At 47.4% G+C, this 15725-nt stretch overlaps 1 protein-coding gene across 2 annotated transcripts in view; it reads right to left on the reverse strand.

Annotated features, from left to right (window-relative positions):
- EXOC3L4 (exocyst complex component 3 like 4) overlaps nt 1-14058 on the reverse strand; it is a 161188-nt gene extending 147130 nt beyond the window's left edge. The window contains exon 1 of one of the 2 annotated variants that reach the window (XM_068254619.1): nt 13924-14058. The gene's annotated coding sequence lies outside the window, so the exon portion shown is untranslated. The remainder of the gene's footprint in view (nt 1-13923) is intronic. The other variant, XM_068254618.1, reaches the window with a different exon arrangement.
- Nucleotides 14059-15725: the final 1667 nt, after the last annotated feature.

The raw sequence follows: 15725 nt of genomic DNA on the forward strand, positions 1-15725 counted from the left end.
GAGTTCAGGCTTCACCATCGGTCTCTCCCTATTAGACAGGGCCGCGTGCAAATTGCGTTGCTTGGAAACCAGTTTATTGCAAACCGACCTTTAATCTTGCGTCCTCTGCTCACTATACCGTTTCTCATCTATTGAATGCTGCTCTGCATTTTGTGACAGTTTGCAGGTTCAAAGTGTCCCAGTAATCTATAGAGCTGTGATAAAAGTTATGCCAGTTTGGACCAGTCACGGGGGTAACAGAATGTAGCAAGAATGGAACAGAGGCGCCAATAACAGGATAACATCGTTAAAAAACGTTTAATCACTTCAGCCCGCAGGTGTTTTCACTTTCAGGATGGAAGCAATTATCCCCTGTCAGCGTTTCTCCCATTCATTCGCCAATAACTTTATCACTACTCATCACACGTAAATGATCTATAGCTTGATTTTTTTTTTTCACCACAAATTAAGCTTTTTGTGAGCAATTCTTGTTTTTGAGTAATTACTTTATTTACTATGCATTTTATAGGCAAATACACACAAAAACAGAAAAGAAAAGAAAAAATACATTATTTCTCCAATTCCATCCTCTATAGTTTTAAAATAAGCAATGCTACTATAAATAAAACTCACCTATGTTATTTGCCCGTTAGTCCCGGCTATCACAACATTTAAATTATGTTCCTAGTACAATGTATGGCGTCAATATATTATGAAGAACTAAAGGGAGTTTGTTTGTTTTGTTCTTTTTTGTGTGTGTGTGTGTCATCAATTGCAAGCCCTTATGTACTAAAATTACAGTAATATAACCTCATGACATACATAACTGTTTTTTTTTTTTCCAATGTGTGTGCTTGGTAACTGGGGTGGGGGTGGAGGCTTTGGAAGTGATTTAATTATATACATTTTTTAATAATAATAATAAAAAATCTGTGGTGTGTATCTCAACTTTTCGCCAGTGGTTTACCAGGAAGTTTTTTTGTTTCTTTTTTCACTTTCATTCACGTTCATTCTTGTGAATGGACATGGCCCCTGATCAGGGCCATGTCCATCCATTACAGGCTCTGCAATTGGTTCGGGGGAGCCTTGCTTCCCGTCTCCAATTGCCGAAACGGCAAAACGCCGGGGGCCGCAGGGCCGCCCCACGCTTAAACACTGGACAATGATATTCGTCCAATTTGCCTTTAGCGCTTAAGTGGTTAAAAGAGGAGGTAGTGGTGGACTTGCCTCCCCAGTAGGTAGAATTGATTGAGTTAATAGTCAACAATAACATTTATTTATACATTCCACAATGCAACGTGTTCCATTGGATCAAACCCGCTTCCTCAGGAAATAACTGGAGCATTAACTAGTACTGGTCAGTGTAGCAGCCAAGCATCTCTGGGGTAACAGAGGCAGCAAAGTCTTGTCTTCTGGGGGACAAATTCTGACTGTTCTGAGTTAAAGGTAACTCTACTTTACTACAAGAATCAATATTATCGCTACACAAGCTTTTCAGTAACTGAATACCATTAAAAATTTTCTTTCAAAGTGGGCTATTGCTAAGGTAGCCTCCTATCTATATGCAGAGTATGCAAGTGGACTTGGAATGTGCCTCCCTAGCCTCTGCCTCGGCCCTGCCACCACTGCAGATGTTGGAGCGATATAAAAAAAATATAGTAATAATAACTACAAAAACAAGCTTTAGGCTGGGTGCACACATAGCGGCGGGGCCGAGGCAGAGGCAAGAGAGGCTCCAGCCTCAGGGCGCAGTGTAGGAGGAGGCACACAACTCCCTCAGCTATCAATCCCCTATTGCGTATGAAGCAGAGAGAAATAAGAAAAGGGGATACATGGCAGTGACTGCCAGATAACTAGAGATTAAGGTGTTGAGGGGGGTCTCTTACTCTAATAGCAATCAGTGTGTGACGGGTGGGGTGGGAGGGATGGGGGGGCACACTTTGGTGTCTAAGCCTTGGGCACTGGAGACCCTTGTCCAGACTCTGCAAAGCAGAAACGCTAGCGTTGCGTAAAACTCTGATTTTGTTGCATAATATCCATAGACGCATCAAAAATTCACATAATGAAAGTCAATGGGAACAAGGATGGTATGCGTTTTTCATGTGTTTTCCAAGCGTTTTAAATGCGTTTTTTACAACAACAAAAATGATGCTGTATTTCCGCTTCCTATTGTCTTACTAGTGATTTGCATAAATTAAAAAATAAAAACACATGAAAAACGCATACAAAATGCATATGCGTTTTATACATGCGAACCGCAAATGCATTAAAACGCATCGCAAACGCACCAAAAATGCAGTAAAAACACACAAAAAACGCACACAACATTAACATGAAACATGACATAAAACGCAGCCTTTCACACTGTTATGTGTGCTCCTGGCCTTAGTCAACACAGAACTAGAAAAGCCTTTGTGCGGAGTTTGTCTTTAAAGAGACACTGAGGGCCGTTTCCACTTGTGCGGTGGGAATCGCCGCAGTAAAAATTTGCATGCGAATTTCGCATGCGGTTATATGCGAATTTTCATGCAAATTCGCTTACAATTTTGCATGGATGACGATGTAGGCGAATTTAACCATGGCAGTGCCAGGGTGCTTTTCCATTGATTCCATGCGAAATCGTATGCGAATTCGCATGAAAATTCACATACCAATACCGCATTGTATGCGATTCCCATAGCGGTATGCGGTATGCGAATTCTGATGGCTCTGCCGTGCAGATTTTTTCTGCACAGAAAAACGCAAAGGAATCCTGACAAGTAGAAACAGTCCCATCCACTTGTATTGCTATGCGAATTTGCATGCAGCAAACGCATGCAAATTCGCGATAGTGGAAACAGGCCCTGAGGCGGAAAAAAAATTATGACATAATGAATTGGTTGTGTAGTACAGCTAAGAAATAAAGCATTAGGAGCAGAGGCATAAGTCTAATATTTGTTTCTTGTATAAGTAGAGTTAAGAAACTCCAATTGTTATCTATGCAAATAGCCATTGAGCTCCACGACTTTGAAAGTGGCAGAGAGCTCTGACTTCTGATTAGGTTATCTCAACTGCATTGTGTTTTTCTTTTCCAGAGAACAGTTCAGGACAGTTCAAAAGTTCACAGCCTGCTCTGTAAAAACATTTAGAATGCTGAGTATTGTGTAAATTGCAAATATTAGAGAATGATGCAATGTTATAAAAAAAAAAGCTGTATAACTGAAAATAAAAATGAGAATATTTTTTTTGCTACTAATGTTCTAATAATTACCTGTACTACACAACCAATTCATGATATCATAATTTTTTTTTTGCTTCAGTGTCTCTTTAAGCGTGCTGAACATAGTTTTGGGCAGTAGATAAAATCACGCATTTCTTTAGTCTCATCTATAAATGTATGTTTTCCCTTCTCTCAGACATGCCGGTGGCGTTCCGGAATGTGATAATCAGGAATCCTCACGCGTTTCATGCTCAGGCGCCCAGCGCCGCTCTGACAGTCAAATCATCCATAATTCATTCTGATTTAACGTCAGCCGCTTCAGTCCCAACAATGAGGCTCATTTATGGCGATTGAAGGGAAATCGCTGCCGCTCATTGCAACACACCGGACTCGGCAGTTAGCAGTTATTTTTCTAGGCCTGAAGCCACAGAACACACGCAGGAAATCTCTCACTGAAAACCAAAATAATGTTTTATATCAATGCCTTGAGTGACAAAGTTCCCATAAAGAGATGTGAGAGAGGAGAGACCATCGGTGACATAGTTATGTGCATGCATGCAAATTGTATGCAGATTGGAGATGGTCCAATTAAAGAGCAACTTTACCAACAGATAGTAGAAGGGGAAAAAAATCAAGACACGGCAAAGTGAGAAGTTAAAAGGAGAAGAGATAGATCAACAATTGATTGATATTCACCATGTAATTCATTCATGTTGTTTGACCAGCGTGAGCCTGTAGGTCAGCATCTCTACTGCTAGGCATGAAAAAATGGACAGCACCAATTGTCCTTATCTATCAACACACCCACTAACAATGTGATTGACGAAACGTTGCTTGCTTGGCCGTAAGCTACAGTCGTTACCTCCCACAATGCAACGAGGTACACAGACAGGAAACGGTCAAGGCCATGGCAATGACATCACTCTGTGGGAGGGGTTTCACCACAATATCCGATACACAGATGTCCCTGATGATCTATTCCACAAAAGGTAAAGATTTCTCGTGGGAAAGGGGGTCTCAGCCAGTGGTGTACCTCTACAATTCATAGTGCCTCCAGAAAAAAATTTGATAGGGTCCCATAATGCTCACACCCCTACCCTCCTCCCCCCCCCTTCCCGCAGCAGAAAATCGTACATTACTTCCAGCGCTCTGCGATTGTTGGGCAGCATTATGTGCATTTTTGCATTTTAAGCAAGTGTGATCCCAGTGTGAGACCTGAACTCAGAAAGGGGGTCTCCGCTCTAAAAGATAAGCACCAGCAAAATAACCTTTAATGGAAAACATTTCTTTGTTGCAGCTGATACAAATCCTGCAATAAATATGCAGTGTGTCTACTTCCTGCTTTCATGGAAGCAGGCATAGGGTTAACATTCTGTGTTCACAAATGAGCTGAGGGATCAAATTACAACTTGGGCAGCACGGTGGCATAGTGGTTAGCGCTCTCGCCTTGCATCGCTGGGTCCCCGGTTTGAACCCCAGCCAGGTCAACATCTGCAAGGAGTTTGTATGTTCTCCCTGTGTCTGTGTGCGTTTCCTCCGGGCACTCCGGTTTCCTCTCACATCCCAAAAACATACAGATAAGTTAAGTTGCTTCCCCCCAAATTGGCCCTAGACTGCGATATAGAGATATGACTATGGGAGGGACAAGATTGTGAGCCCCTCTGAGGGACAGTTAGTGACAAGACTATATATACTCTGTACAGCACTGCGGAAGATTTCAGTGCTATATAAATACTAAATAATAATAATTACAGTGGTGATTAGTCACAGATGAGGGGGAATTAGACAGGTAAAACTCTCTAAATACACACAGGGTGCATTTCTCTGCGTTTTCCTTCTGTCCTGTGCATGAGTTTAGATCCACTGATGTGAAATGTATGCAGGCATGAACTGGTATATCTTCTTGCACTGTAGTCGGGGGGGGGGGGGGGGGGGGGGAGGCAGCAGCCGTGCACGATTCTGTTAGTATGCAGGAATGTTATTCACTACATCCCAGTATGAACACACAAGAGGAGGACAGACAGGCAGGGAACCTGACAAGGTCACAACCCGGGAACTCTCAGCCTGTGAATGTCACCTGGCTATGGTTGTGTCCCCTTTCCCAGTCCAACCCTGCGTGCGATCCTTGTCCCCTCTCTGTCACTTCAATAACCCCCCCTCCCCCCCCCCATACAATTCTGTGCTCCTTGTCACCCCTCTGTCTGTAACCTCAATCCCCCCCCCCCCCCCCCCCCCCAATCGTGTCATTTGCAGAGTCACAGCAGATTTAATTACAAAATGCTTCAGTGTTAAACATTAACAACATTGCATAAAAAAGGCATAAAGGTTTCATTCCTGCTGGAAAATCCATTGACCATCCAGAAAGTGGCAGATTATAAGGACACAAAGAACGCCACAAAAAAAGTGTCCCTTAAAATCCTGAACTATGGAATACATAGTTTACACAATTTGCCCAAATCCAGGGTTGTCCAAAAAGAAATCATTTATTTTCCTTTAGGCAAGGTTCAGTGGTCAGTTATATACGGCATGCATTATAATGACTGCGAACTGCGATGAAGACTTGCCATAGACATTAATACAAAGCCTGCATGCAGCGAGTTAGAATAACGTGATCAGTTACAATGCGGTACTGTGAACAGGTCCATAGAACTGTATAGGCAGTGAGCTGACATGCATAAGTATTCTGCAACACAACTCACCACTGTGAACAGGGCCTTAAAGTGTACCTGTAGGGAAAAAAGGGCCCCAAATACATACTCACCTCAGTAGAGATAAGTATAAATAGGGGCAACTGTACCTGGCCAACCTATACTGGGGGCAACTGTACCTGGCTAACCTATACTGGGGGCAACTGTACCTGGCTAACCTATACTGGGGCAACTGTACCTGGCCAACCTATACTGGGGGCAACTGTACCTGGCTAACCTATACTGGGGGCAACTGTACCTGGCTAACCTATACTGGGGCAACTGTACCTGGCCAACCTATACTGGGGGCAACTGTACCTGGCTAACCTATACTGGGGCAACTGTACCTGGCTAACCTATACTGGGGGCAACTGTACCTGGCTAACCTATACTGGGGCAACTGTACCTGGCTAACCTATACTGGGGACAACTGTACCTGGCTGGCTAATCTATACTGGGGGCAACTGTACCTGGCTAACCTATACTGGGGGCAACTGTACCTGGCTAACCTGTACTGGGGGCACCTGTACCTGGCTAACCTATACTGGGGGCACCTATACCTGGCCAACCAATACTGGGGCAACTGTACCTGGCCAACCTATACTGGGGGCAACTGTACCTGGCTAACCTATACTGGGGGTAACTGTACCTGGCTAACCTATACTGGGGGCAACTGTACCTGGCTAACCTATACTGGGGGCAACTGTACCTGGCTAACCTATACTGGGGCACCTATACCTGGCCAACCAATACTGGGGCAACTGTACCTGGCCAACCAATACTGGGGCAACTGTACCTGGCCAACCTATACTGGGGGCAACTGTACCTGGCTAACCTATACTGGGGCACCTATACCTGGCCAACCAATACTGGGGCAACTGTACCTGGCCAACCAATACTGGGGCAACTGTACCTGGCCAACCAATACTGGGGCAACTGTACCTGGCCAACCTATACTGGGGCAACTGTACCTGGCCAACCTATACTGGGGGCAACTGTACCTGGCCAACCTATACTGGGGGCAACTGTACCTGGCCAACCTATACTGGGGGCAACTGTACCTGGCTAACCTTTACTGGGGGCAACAGTACCTGGCTAACCTATACTGGGGCAACTGTACCTGGCTAACCCATACTGGGGCAACTGTACCTGGCTAACCTATACTGGGGCAACTGTACCTGGCTAACCTATACTGGGGGCAACTGTACCTGGCTAACCTATACTGGGAGCAACTGTACCTGGCTAACCTGTACTGGGAGCAACTGTACCTGGCTAACCTATACTGGGGGCAACTGTACCTGGCTAACCTATACTGGGAGCAACTGTACCTGGCTAACCTGTACTGGGGCAACTGTACCTGGCTAACCTATACTGGGAGCAACTGTACCTGGCTAACCTGTACTGGGGGCAACTGTACCTGGCTAACCTATACTGGGGGCAACTGTACCTGGCTAACCTATACTGGGGGCAACTGTACCTGACTGATCTATACTGGGGCAACTGTACCTGGCTAACCTATACTGGGGGCAACTGTACCTGGCTAACCTATACTGGGGGCAACTGTACCTGGCTAACCTATACTGGGGCAACTGTACCTGGCTAACCTATACTGGGGGCAACTGTACCTGGCTAACCTGTACTGGGGGCACCTGTACCTGGCCAACCTATACTGGGGGCAACTGTACCTGGCTAACCTATACTGGGGGCAACTGTACCTGGCCAACCTATACTGGGGGCAACTGTACCTGGCTAACCTATACTGGGGGCAACTGTACCTGGCTAACCTATACTGGGAGCAACTGTACCTAGCTAACCTACACTGGGGACAACTGTACCTGGCTAACCTATACTGGGGCAACTGTACCTGGCTAACCTATACTGGGGGCAACTGTACCTGGCTAACCTATACTGAGGACAACTGTACCTGGCCAACCTATACTGGGGGCAACTGTACCTGGCTAACCTATACTGGGGGCAACTGTACCTGGCCAACCTTTACTGGGGGCAACTGTACCTGGCTAACCTATACTGGGGGCAACTGTACCTGGCTAACCTATACTGGGGGCAACTGTACCTGGCTAACCTATACTGGAGGCAACTGTACCTGGCTAACCTTTACTGGGGCAACTGTACCTGGCTAACCTTTACTGGGGGCAACTGTACCTGGCTAACCTATACTGGGGGCAACTGTACCTGGCTAACCTATACTGGGGGCAACTGTACCTGGCTAACCTATACTGGGGGCAACTGTACCTGGCTAACCTATACTGGAGGCAACTGTACCTGGCTAACCTATACTGGGGGCACCTATACCTGGCTTACCTATACTGGGGGCAACTGTACCTGGCTAACCTATACTGGGGGCAACTGTACCTGGCTAACCTATACTGGGGGCAACTGTACCTTGCTAACCTATACTGGGGACAACTGTACCTGGCTAACCATTACTGGGGGCAACTGTGCCTGGCTAACCTATACTGGGGGCAACTGTACCTGGCTAACCTTTACTGGGGCAACTGTACCTGGCTAACCTATACTGGGGGCAACTGTACCTGGCTTACCTATACTGGGGGCACCTATACCTGGCAAACCTATACTGGGGGCAACTGTACCTGGCTAACCTATACTGGGGGCAACTGTACCTGGCTAACCTATACTGGGGGCAACTGTACCTGGCTAACCTATACTGGGGGCAACTGTACCTGGCTAACCTATACTGGGGGCAACTGTACCTGGCTAACCTATACTGGGAGCAACTGTACCTAGCTAACCTACACTGGGGACAACTGTACCTGGCTAACCTATACTGGGGCAACTGTACCTGGCTAACCTATACTGGGGGCAACTGTACCTGGCTAACCTATACTGAGGACAACTGTACCTGGCTAACCTATACTGGGGGCAACTGTACCTGGCTAACCTATACTGGGGGCAACTGTACCTGGCCAACCTTTACTCGGGGCAACTGTACCTGGCTAACCTATACTGGGGGCAACTGTACCTGGCTAACCTATACTGGGGGCAACTGTACCTGGCTAACCTATACTGGAGGCAACTGTACCTGGCTAACCTTTACTGGGGCACCTGTACCTCGCTAACCTATACTGGGGGCAACTGTACCTGGCTAACCTATACTGGGGGCAACTGTACCTGGCTAACCTATACTGGGGGCAACTGTACCTGGCTAACCTATACTGGGGGCAACTGTACCTGGCTAACCTATACTGGAGGCAACTGTACCTGGCTTACCTATACTGGGGGCACCTGTACCTGGCTTACCTATAATGGGGGCAACTGTACCTGGCTAACCTATACTGGGGGCAACTGTGCCTGGCTAACCTATACTGGGGGCAACTGTACCTGGCTAACCTATACTGGGGGCAACTGTTCCTGGCTAACCTATACTGGGGGCAACTGTACCTGGCTAACCTATACTGGGAGCAACTGTACCTAGCTAACCTACACTGGGGACAACTGTACCTGGCTAACCTATACTGGGGCAACTGTACCTGGCTACCAATACTGGGGTAACTATACCTGGCCAACCTATACTGGGGGCAACTGTACCTGGCCAAACTATACTGGGGGCAACTGTACCTGGCTAACCTATACTGGGGGCAACTGTACCTGGCTAACCTATACTGGGGGCAACTGTACCTGGCTAACCTATACAGGGGACAACTGTACCTGGCTAACCTATACTGGGGGCAACTGTACCTGGCTAACCTATACTGGGGGCAACTGTACCTGGCTAACCTATACTGGAGGCAACTGTACCTGGCTAACCTATACTGGGGACAACTGTACCTGGCTAACCTATACTGGGGCAACTGTACCTGGCTAACCTATACTGGGGGCAACTGTACCTGGCTAACCTATACTGGGGGCAACTGTACCTGGCTACCAATACTGGGGGCACCTATACCTGGCTAACCTTTACTGGGGGCAACTGTACCTGGCTACCAATACTGGGGGCACCTATACCTGGCTACCTACCTATACTGAGGGTGTTTTTGGAGGGCTCACCGCAGCCATAAAGTGCGGTGCAAATTGTCGGGTGTTGTGCAATCATTCCAATTCGGGGGGCAGGGGTAGCATCCTCACAAGTTTGCCTCAGGCAGCAAAAAGTCTAGAAGATTACTCCGGACCCTCAAAAGCTCCTCGATAATAGCTTGCTGACAGCGCGGCACCTGCACGGTAGCACAGGGCTTTATCCGGCAAGCACCAGCGGTTCCATGCGTGGCTGCCTAATTCCAGGGGGTCCCGACATCCGGCGCTGGTCGGGAGAAGCACGTGGGAATCATCGGGAGGATCGCAGAGTCTTCTGTCTACCAAGCTAAGTAACTGAATTTCTCTATAAACTTTCTCTTGTAACTTTTAAAGTTACAGGTGTGCTTTGAAGGCTGACAGCCAACGGCACTAAGGCACATCCCTTATCTCACGGTGCCAAGCTAGTAATTGATTAGACAGAATTAGCCTAAAATATTCCTTTAATATGATTGAGATTCACAGACACACCCAGGGAATACCCAGACAGCTCACGGTGACCCAGAACTACTAGGAAAGTGCTATGCTGGGCATACACGGCAAGTTTTTTTTCCTTATCAATTCGAGTTGCTGATTGATAATATCCGACAGGTCCGATGACCCGCCGGATAGATTCCCCGCTTGATCCCCGCGGGCGGACAATAGGGGGAATCGAGCGGCTGATAAGGAGCACCGGCGAGGACGAGCAGGGATCGATCCGCACGCACGCGAAGATGAGCGGGGATGCTCCGGCATCGAGCTGCTGGCTCGATACTGGTGCATAAACTTATCGTGTATGCCCAGCATAAGATGAGCTAAAAGAGACCAAAAAACCCTCTTAGAATGCAAAATTACAAACACAACCAGAGTAGTTTGCCTTCTTAAATGTGAGAGGTATATGGAGGCTGCCATATTTACTTCCACCAGGTGCCTGGCTGTCCTGCTGATCCTCTGCCTCTAATACTTTTAGCCATAGCCCCTGAACAAGCATGCAGCAGATCAGGTGTTTCTGACAACATTGTCTGAACTGACAAGATTAGCTGCATGCTTGTTTTTGGTGGAATTCAGACACTAATGCAGCCAAATAGATCAGCCGGACAGCCAGGCAACTGGTATTGTTTAAAAGGAAATAAACATGGCAGCCTCCATATCACTCTCAGCTCGGGTTCACTTTAAAACAGAAGGTATTTGCGATAATTCAGCTTTAAAGTGTACCAGAGCTGGATAAAACAAAACGTTTTATACATACCTGGGGCTGTCCTCCAGCCCCATACGCTCCGATCGCTCCCACGTCGCCATCCTCAGCCTTCCCACAGCTACGAGAACCGGGTCCCCGCACTTCCGTCAGTTCAGGCCAGTCTACGCAGGAGAAGTGCGTCCTCTACGTATCTCTAGTGGTTGCTGGAGAGATATACGCAAAGAGCGCACTTCTCTTACGTCAGACTGGCTCCGACTGCCGGAAGTGCGGGGATCTGGTACCGGAGCTGCAGACATCGGAGGACGGCAGCGTGGGAGCGATCGGAGCACATGGGGCTGGAGGAAGCCCCAGGTATGTATAAAACATTTTGTCTTATGTCTTTATCTCTCATTTGCATAGTCAGTAGTGATGCATTGTGGAAGACCACACTCACTCACTTAAAGCTGAATGATCGCAAATACCTTTTGTTTTTAAGAAGGCAAACTACACTAAGCGTTGCTTTTTAGTAGAAGGGCTTTTCAGTCTCTTTTTGGTTTTGGGTCACCCCGAGCTGCTTGGGTGTTCCGTTAAACACACCCAGATGATCCTCAGAATGCTGAGTTAGGCCTGGTGCACACCGAGCGGTTTCAGCAGCGATCCGCAAACCGCTTCCGCCTGTGAAAACGCTTGGCTAATGTATCTCAATGGGATGGTGCACACTGGCGGTTTGGGGTTTTTAGCAAACCGCCAACATGCCTCCTGCTGCACGTTTGCGGTTTGCAGAAGCGTTTCTACCTCAATGTAAAGTGTAGGAAAGTGGAAAACGCTAGATCAGAGCGGTTTTCCAGGCGTTTTGGTTACAGAAGCTGTTCAGTAACAGCTGTACTGCAACAATATTTGTAATCGGAAGCAGGAAATTTGGGCTGTACTGCGCAGGCGCAGTAGTTCTGCGCCTGCGCAGTAAAGCCCGGAGGACGTCCGATGACGTCAGCGCGCCCGCGTGGGACGCAGAAGAGCCCGTCCTTGGAGCGCAGCAGAGCCCGACCTGGCAGCCGGCCTGGCCAGGTCGGGTCGGCCACCGAAGACCACCGGGAGCCTGCGGAGCGGCGGCGAGGGCACCTCCTGCCTGCCACGGGCTGGAGGAAGCCCCAGGTAAGTGGATATGGATTTTTATTTTTTTAAACGTTTCCCTGAACCTTCCCATTAATGTTTTATAACTGCTTCTCATGATTACACATTATTTAATGATTTATAATTTTTAAAACCTTATTTTTAAACGAAAAACCGTACAATTTTTTTTTAAAAACATTATTTTTAAACGAAAAACCGCACAATATTTTTTAAAAACGTTATTAATGCTTATCACAGGGGGGGTCTTAGGGTTAGGCACCACCAGGGGGGTCTTAGGTTTAGGCACCACCAGGGGGGTCTTAGGTTTAGGCACCACCAGGGGGGCCTTAGGTTTAGGCACCACCAGGGGGTCTTAGGTTTAGGCACCACCAGGGGAGTCTTAGGTTTAGGCACCACCAGGGGAGTCTTAGGTTTAGGCACCACCAGGGGAGTCTTAGGTTTAGGCACCACCAGGGGGGTCTTAGGTTTAGGCACCACCAGGGGGGTCTTAGGGTTAGGCACCACCAGGGGGGTCTTAGGGTTAGGCACCACCAGGGGGTCTTAGGGTTAGGCACCACCAGGGGGGTCTTAGGTTTAGGCACCACCAGGGGGGTCTTAGGGTTAGGCACCACCAGGGGGGTCTTAGGGTTAGGCACCACCAGGGGGGTCTTAGGTTTAGGCACCACCAAGGGGGGTCTAGGGGTTAGGGATAGGTACAGGGAGGGTTCTGTGTGAGAGTAGGGTTAGGTATAGCTTTAGTAACATTCTTATTAATGTTTTATAAAACGTTATTATAAATTTCACTTTTTAAACAGGGAAGATTAACGTTTTTACAATTGCCGATTTCATGCACATTATTTAATGATTTATAACTTTATAAAACATTATTTTTAAAGGAAATATAGCACAATTTTTTTTAAACGTTATTCATGCTTATTGTTTAAAACCCTGCGCCCTTTTTTCCCGGCGCCCTTTTTTAACGTACGCTTTGTAATCTGCTACACAAAAACGCTCCCAAAAACGCTAGGCATGTTTAGAAAACCTCTCTAAACATACCTAGAATCGCTCTGATATGTGCTCCAAAAACCTCTCGCGTTTTGCGGATCTGCTAGAGGTTTGAGGCCTGCAACCCACTACAAATCGCAAAACACTATCGCAATCGCTAGCGTTTTTATTCAGAGTTTTGTATGCGATTTCATGAGCGTTTTCCAGCACTTTTGAGAGAGATTTTAAAAAGTGTAAGCTTTTTGCCAGCGATTGTGTAGCGATTTTAGTTCTGATTGGTCCTTTCAATGTATCAGAATTTTACTACAGCTTGCAATCACGCACAAATCGCTATGTGTAGCGATTCACGAGCGATTTGCCAGCGCTTCAATACTTTACATTGAAGCGCAAATGCTCCCAAAATGCTGCATGTCCTGCGATTGCGATTTTGCTAATCGCAATCGCTGCTTTGGAATTTGTTACATTTATTTACATTGGCAGAGCGTTTAGGAAAAGCGCTAGCGATTTAAAGCGCTCCCTAAATGCTCAAAAAAATGCTCTAGTGGGTTTCAGCCCTTACTGTGCACTGGGCCTCTGAGAAATGTACACAGCATTTGTTGGGGAAATCCAGGATCAGGTAGAAGTGACAGAAGAGGTAGACCCAACCGCAAACCTCTCAGTCTCCCGTCAGCGCGCAGCACACAGAGGACACCTCCTGACAGTCTGCTCTTCCCTCATTCCTGCCCCTCAGGCCTGCTTACCTCTGACTCAGAAGACGTCAGGTTCAGGGAGACGGAAGGGTCAGTGCAGCAGCTGCAGGCTCACCCAGCTTCTCCTCCTGGAGGCACAGAGGACAGTAATGTGGAATCTCTTCAGTCACCTCCTCCTACCTGGCCCCAGTTCACTTGCACTTTCAGTTTGGCAGGAGGTATCACCTTACACCTGGGAACAAAAAAACACCACCTCTCTGCAATCATTAACTGCCTCTTAGGGGAATTCAGCAACATTAGCAGGACGAGTTAAAGGGGCTTCCCGGGCCGAAAATTTCCCAGGAAACTGCTGTTATGAACTATATCTACCAACTGTCTCACTTTTAGAGGGACAGAGGTGGAGCTACAGAAAGAGTAACATCTGCAGCTGCACAGGGGCTCACGGTTGTGGGAGGTCCCAACCAGAGCCGGGACAAGGTCCTCCAGCACCCAAGGCTGAGACACCAAAGTGCGCCCCTCCATCCCTGCCACCCCAGCCGTCGACTCACACACTGATTGCTATTGGACCCCCAACACCTTAATCTCTAGTTATCTGGCTTGCAGTCACTGACATGTATCCCCTTTTCTTATTTCTCTCTGCTTCATACACAATAGGGGAATAATAGCTGAGTGAGTTGTGCGCCCCTCCTACACTGCGCCCTGAGGCTGGAGCCTCTCTCGCCTCTGCCTCGGCCCTGGTCCCAACATCAACAGCCTCACCTCACCGGCCCGATGCTGTCTCCTCTAGTATCCAATGTTAGCCCCCCGCCCTGCCCAGTGCATTATACATTACCTGTCCGTGCATGTACATTACTTGTAGACGCGCCTCACATGGTTTCCGTCGCAGACGTGGGCCCGTTACTAAAGGTAGACATACACCGGAAGATTATGGGCAGATTTGACAAAGAGACAAATTTATCTCTAATCAAATCTGAGTAGAGATACATTTGTCTCTTTGTCGAAGCTGCCCATATACTGCAGCCCTATTCCTGTCTGATGTCAGCATGAAATCTTCAGGGAATCGGCTGAGCCCGCCGCGTCTGCCCCGCCGCTGCCCCCAGGGTATGAATGTGCCCCCCCCAGTGTATGCATTTATACCTGTCCTGTAGCAGCCTTCAACAGTGTCCGTCCATGCCGGGTAACAGCCGCATACATGCTGGCGGGACATAGCGTCTGACGTCAGTATGCGGCTGATAGAGCCCGTTCTGAAATTGGCTGCCGTACCGTCGCACACTCGACCAACAAACTTTGGCCTGACATCTTGCAGCATGCGCGTCCAAAAATGCGACCAATTTTCATCTCGAAATTAGTTGCTTTGTCGCTTGGGTATGCACTTGACGGCACCGATTTTCATCCAATTTGATTATAGTAATGGAATTGGATGATCGATCGGCCGACAAGTCGCCTGATGTATGGCCACCTTAAGACTTGGTTCCCACTGCAACAGAAAACGGACATTTTTATGTCCATTATACCTGACAGTGAGCGGACCCCATTTAATTAGATCTGTTCACACTTGTGAGTCTGAAACAGATAAATAGGATCAAATCTATCATCTAATCTATTGAGATCATTGTATAGTGTATGTTTGCCTTTAGGGTTATCAAGAATGACAACAATGAGGCTGTTTGCATAAAACAACACTCCCCCCAGTAATGTCATTATACAAACAGTTCCTTTACATTTATTGTCCTGTTTCAGTTTCTAGCAAACATTGAAAACAGGAAACTCGTAAACAGATTGTGTTGTGGGGGGGGAGAAAATAGGGCCATTTTTCAGCCATTCTATGGCCAGTGCACACAGGCTTCCGTGGG

Source organism: Hyperolius riggenbachi, chromosome 9 (assembly GCF_040937935.1).
Source record: "Hyperolius riggenbachi isolate aHypRig1 chromosome 9, aHypRig1.pri, whole genome shotgun sequence".
NCBI classification, from domain to species: domain Eukaryota; kingdom Metazoa; phylum Chordata; class Amphibia; order Anura; family Hyperoliidae; genus Hyperolius; species Hyperolius riggenbachi.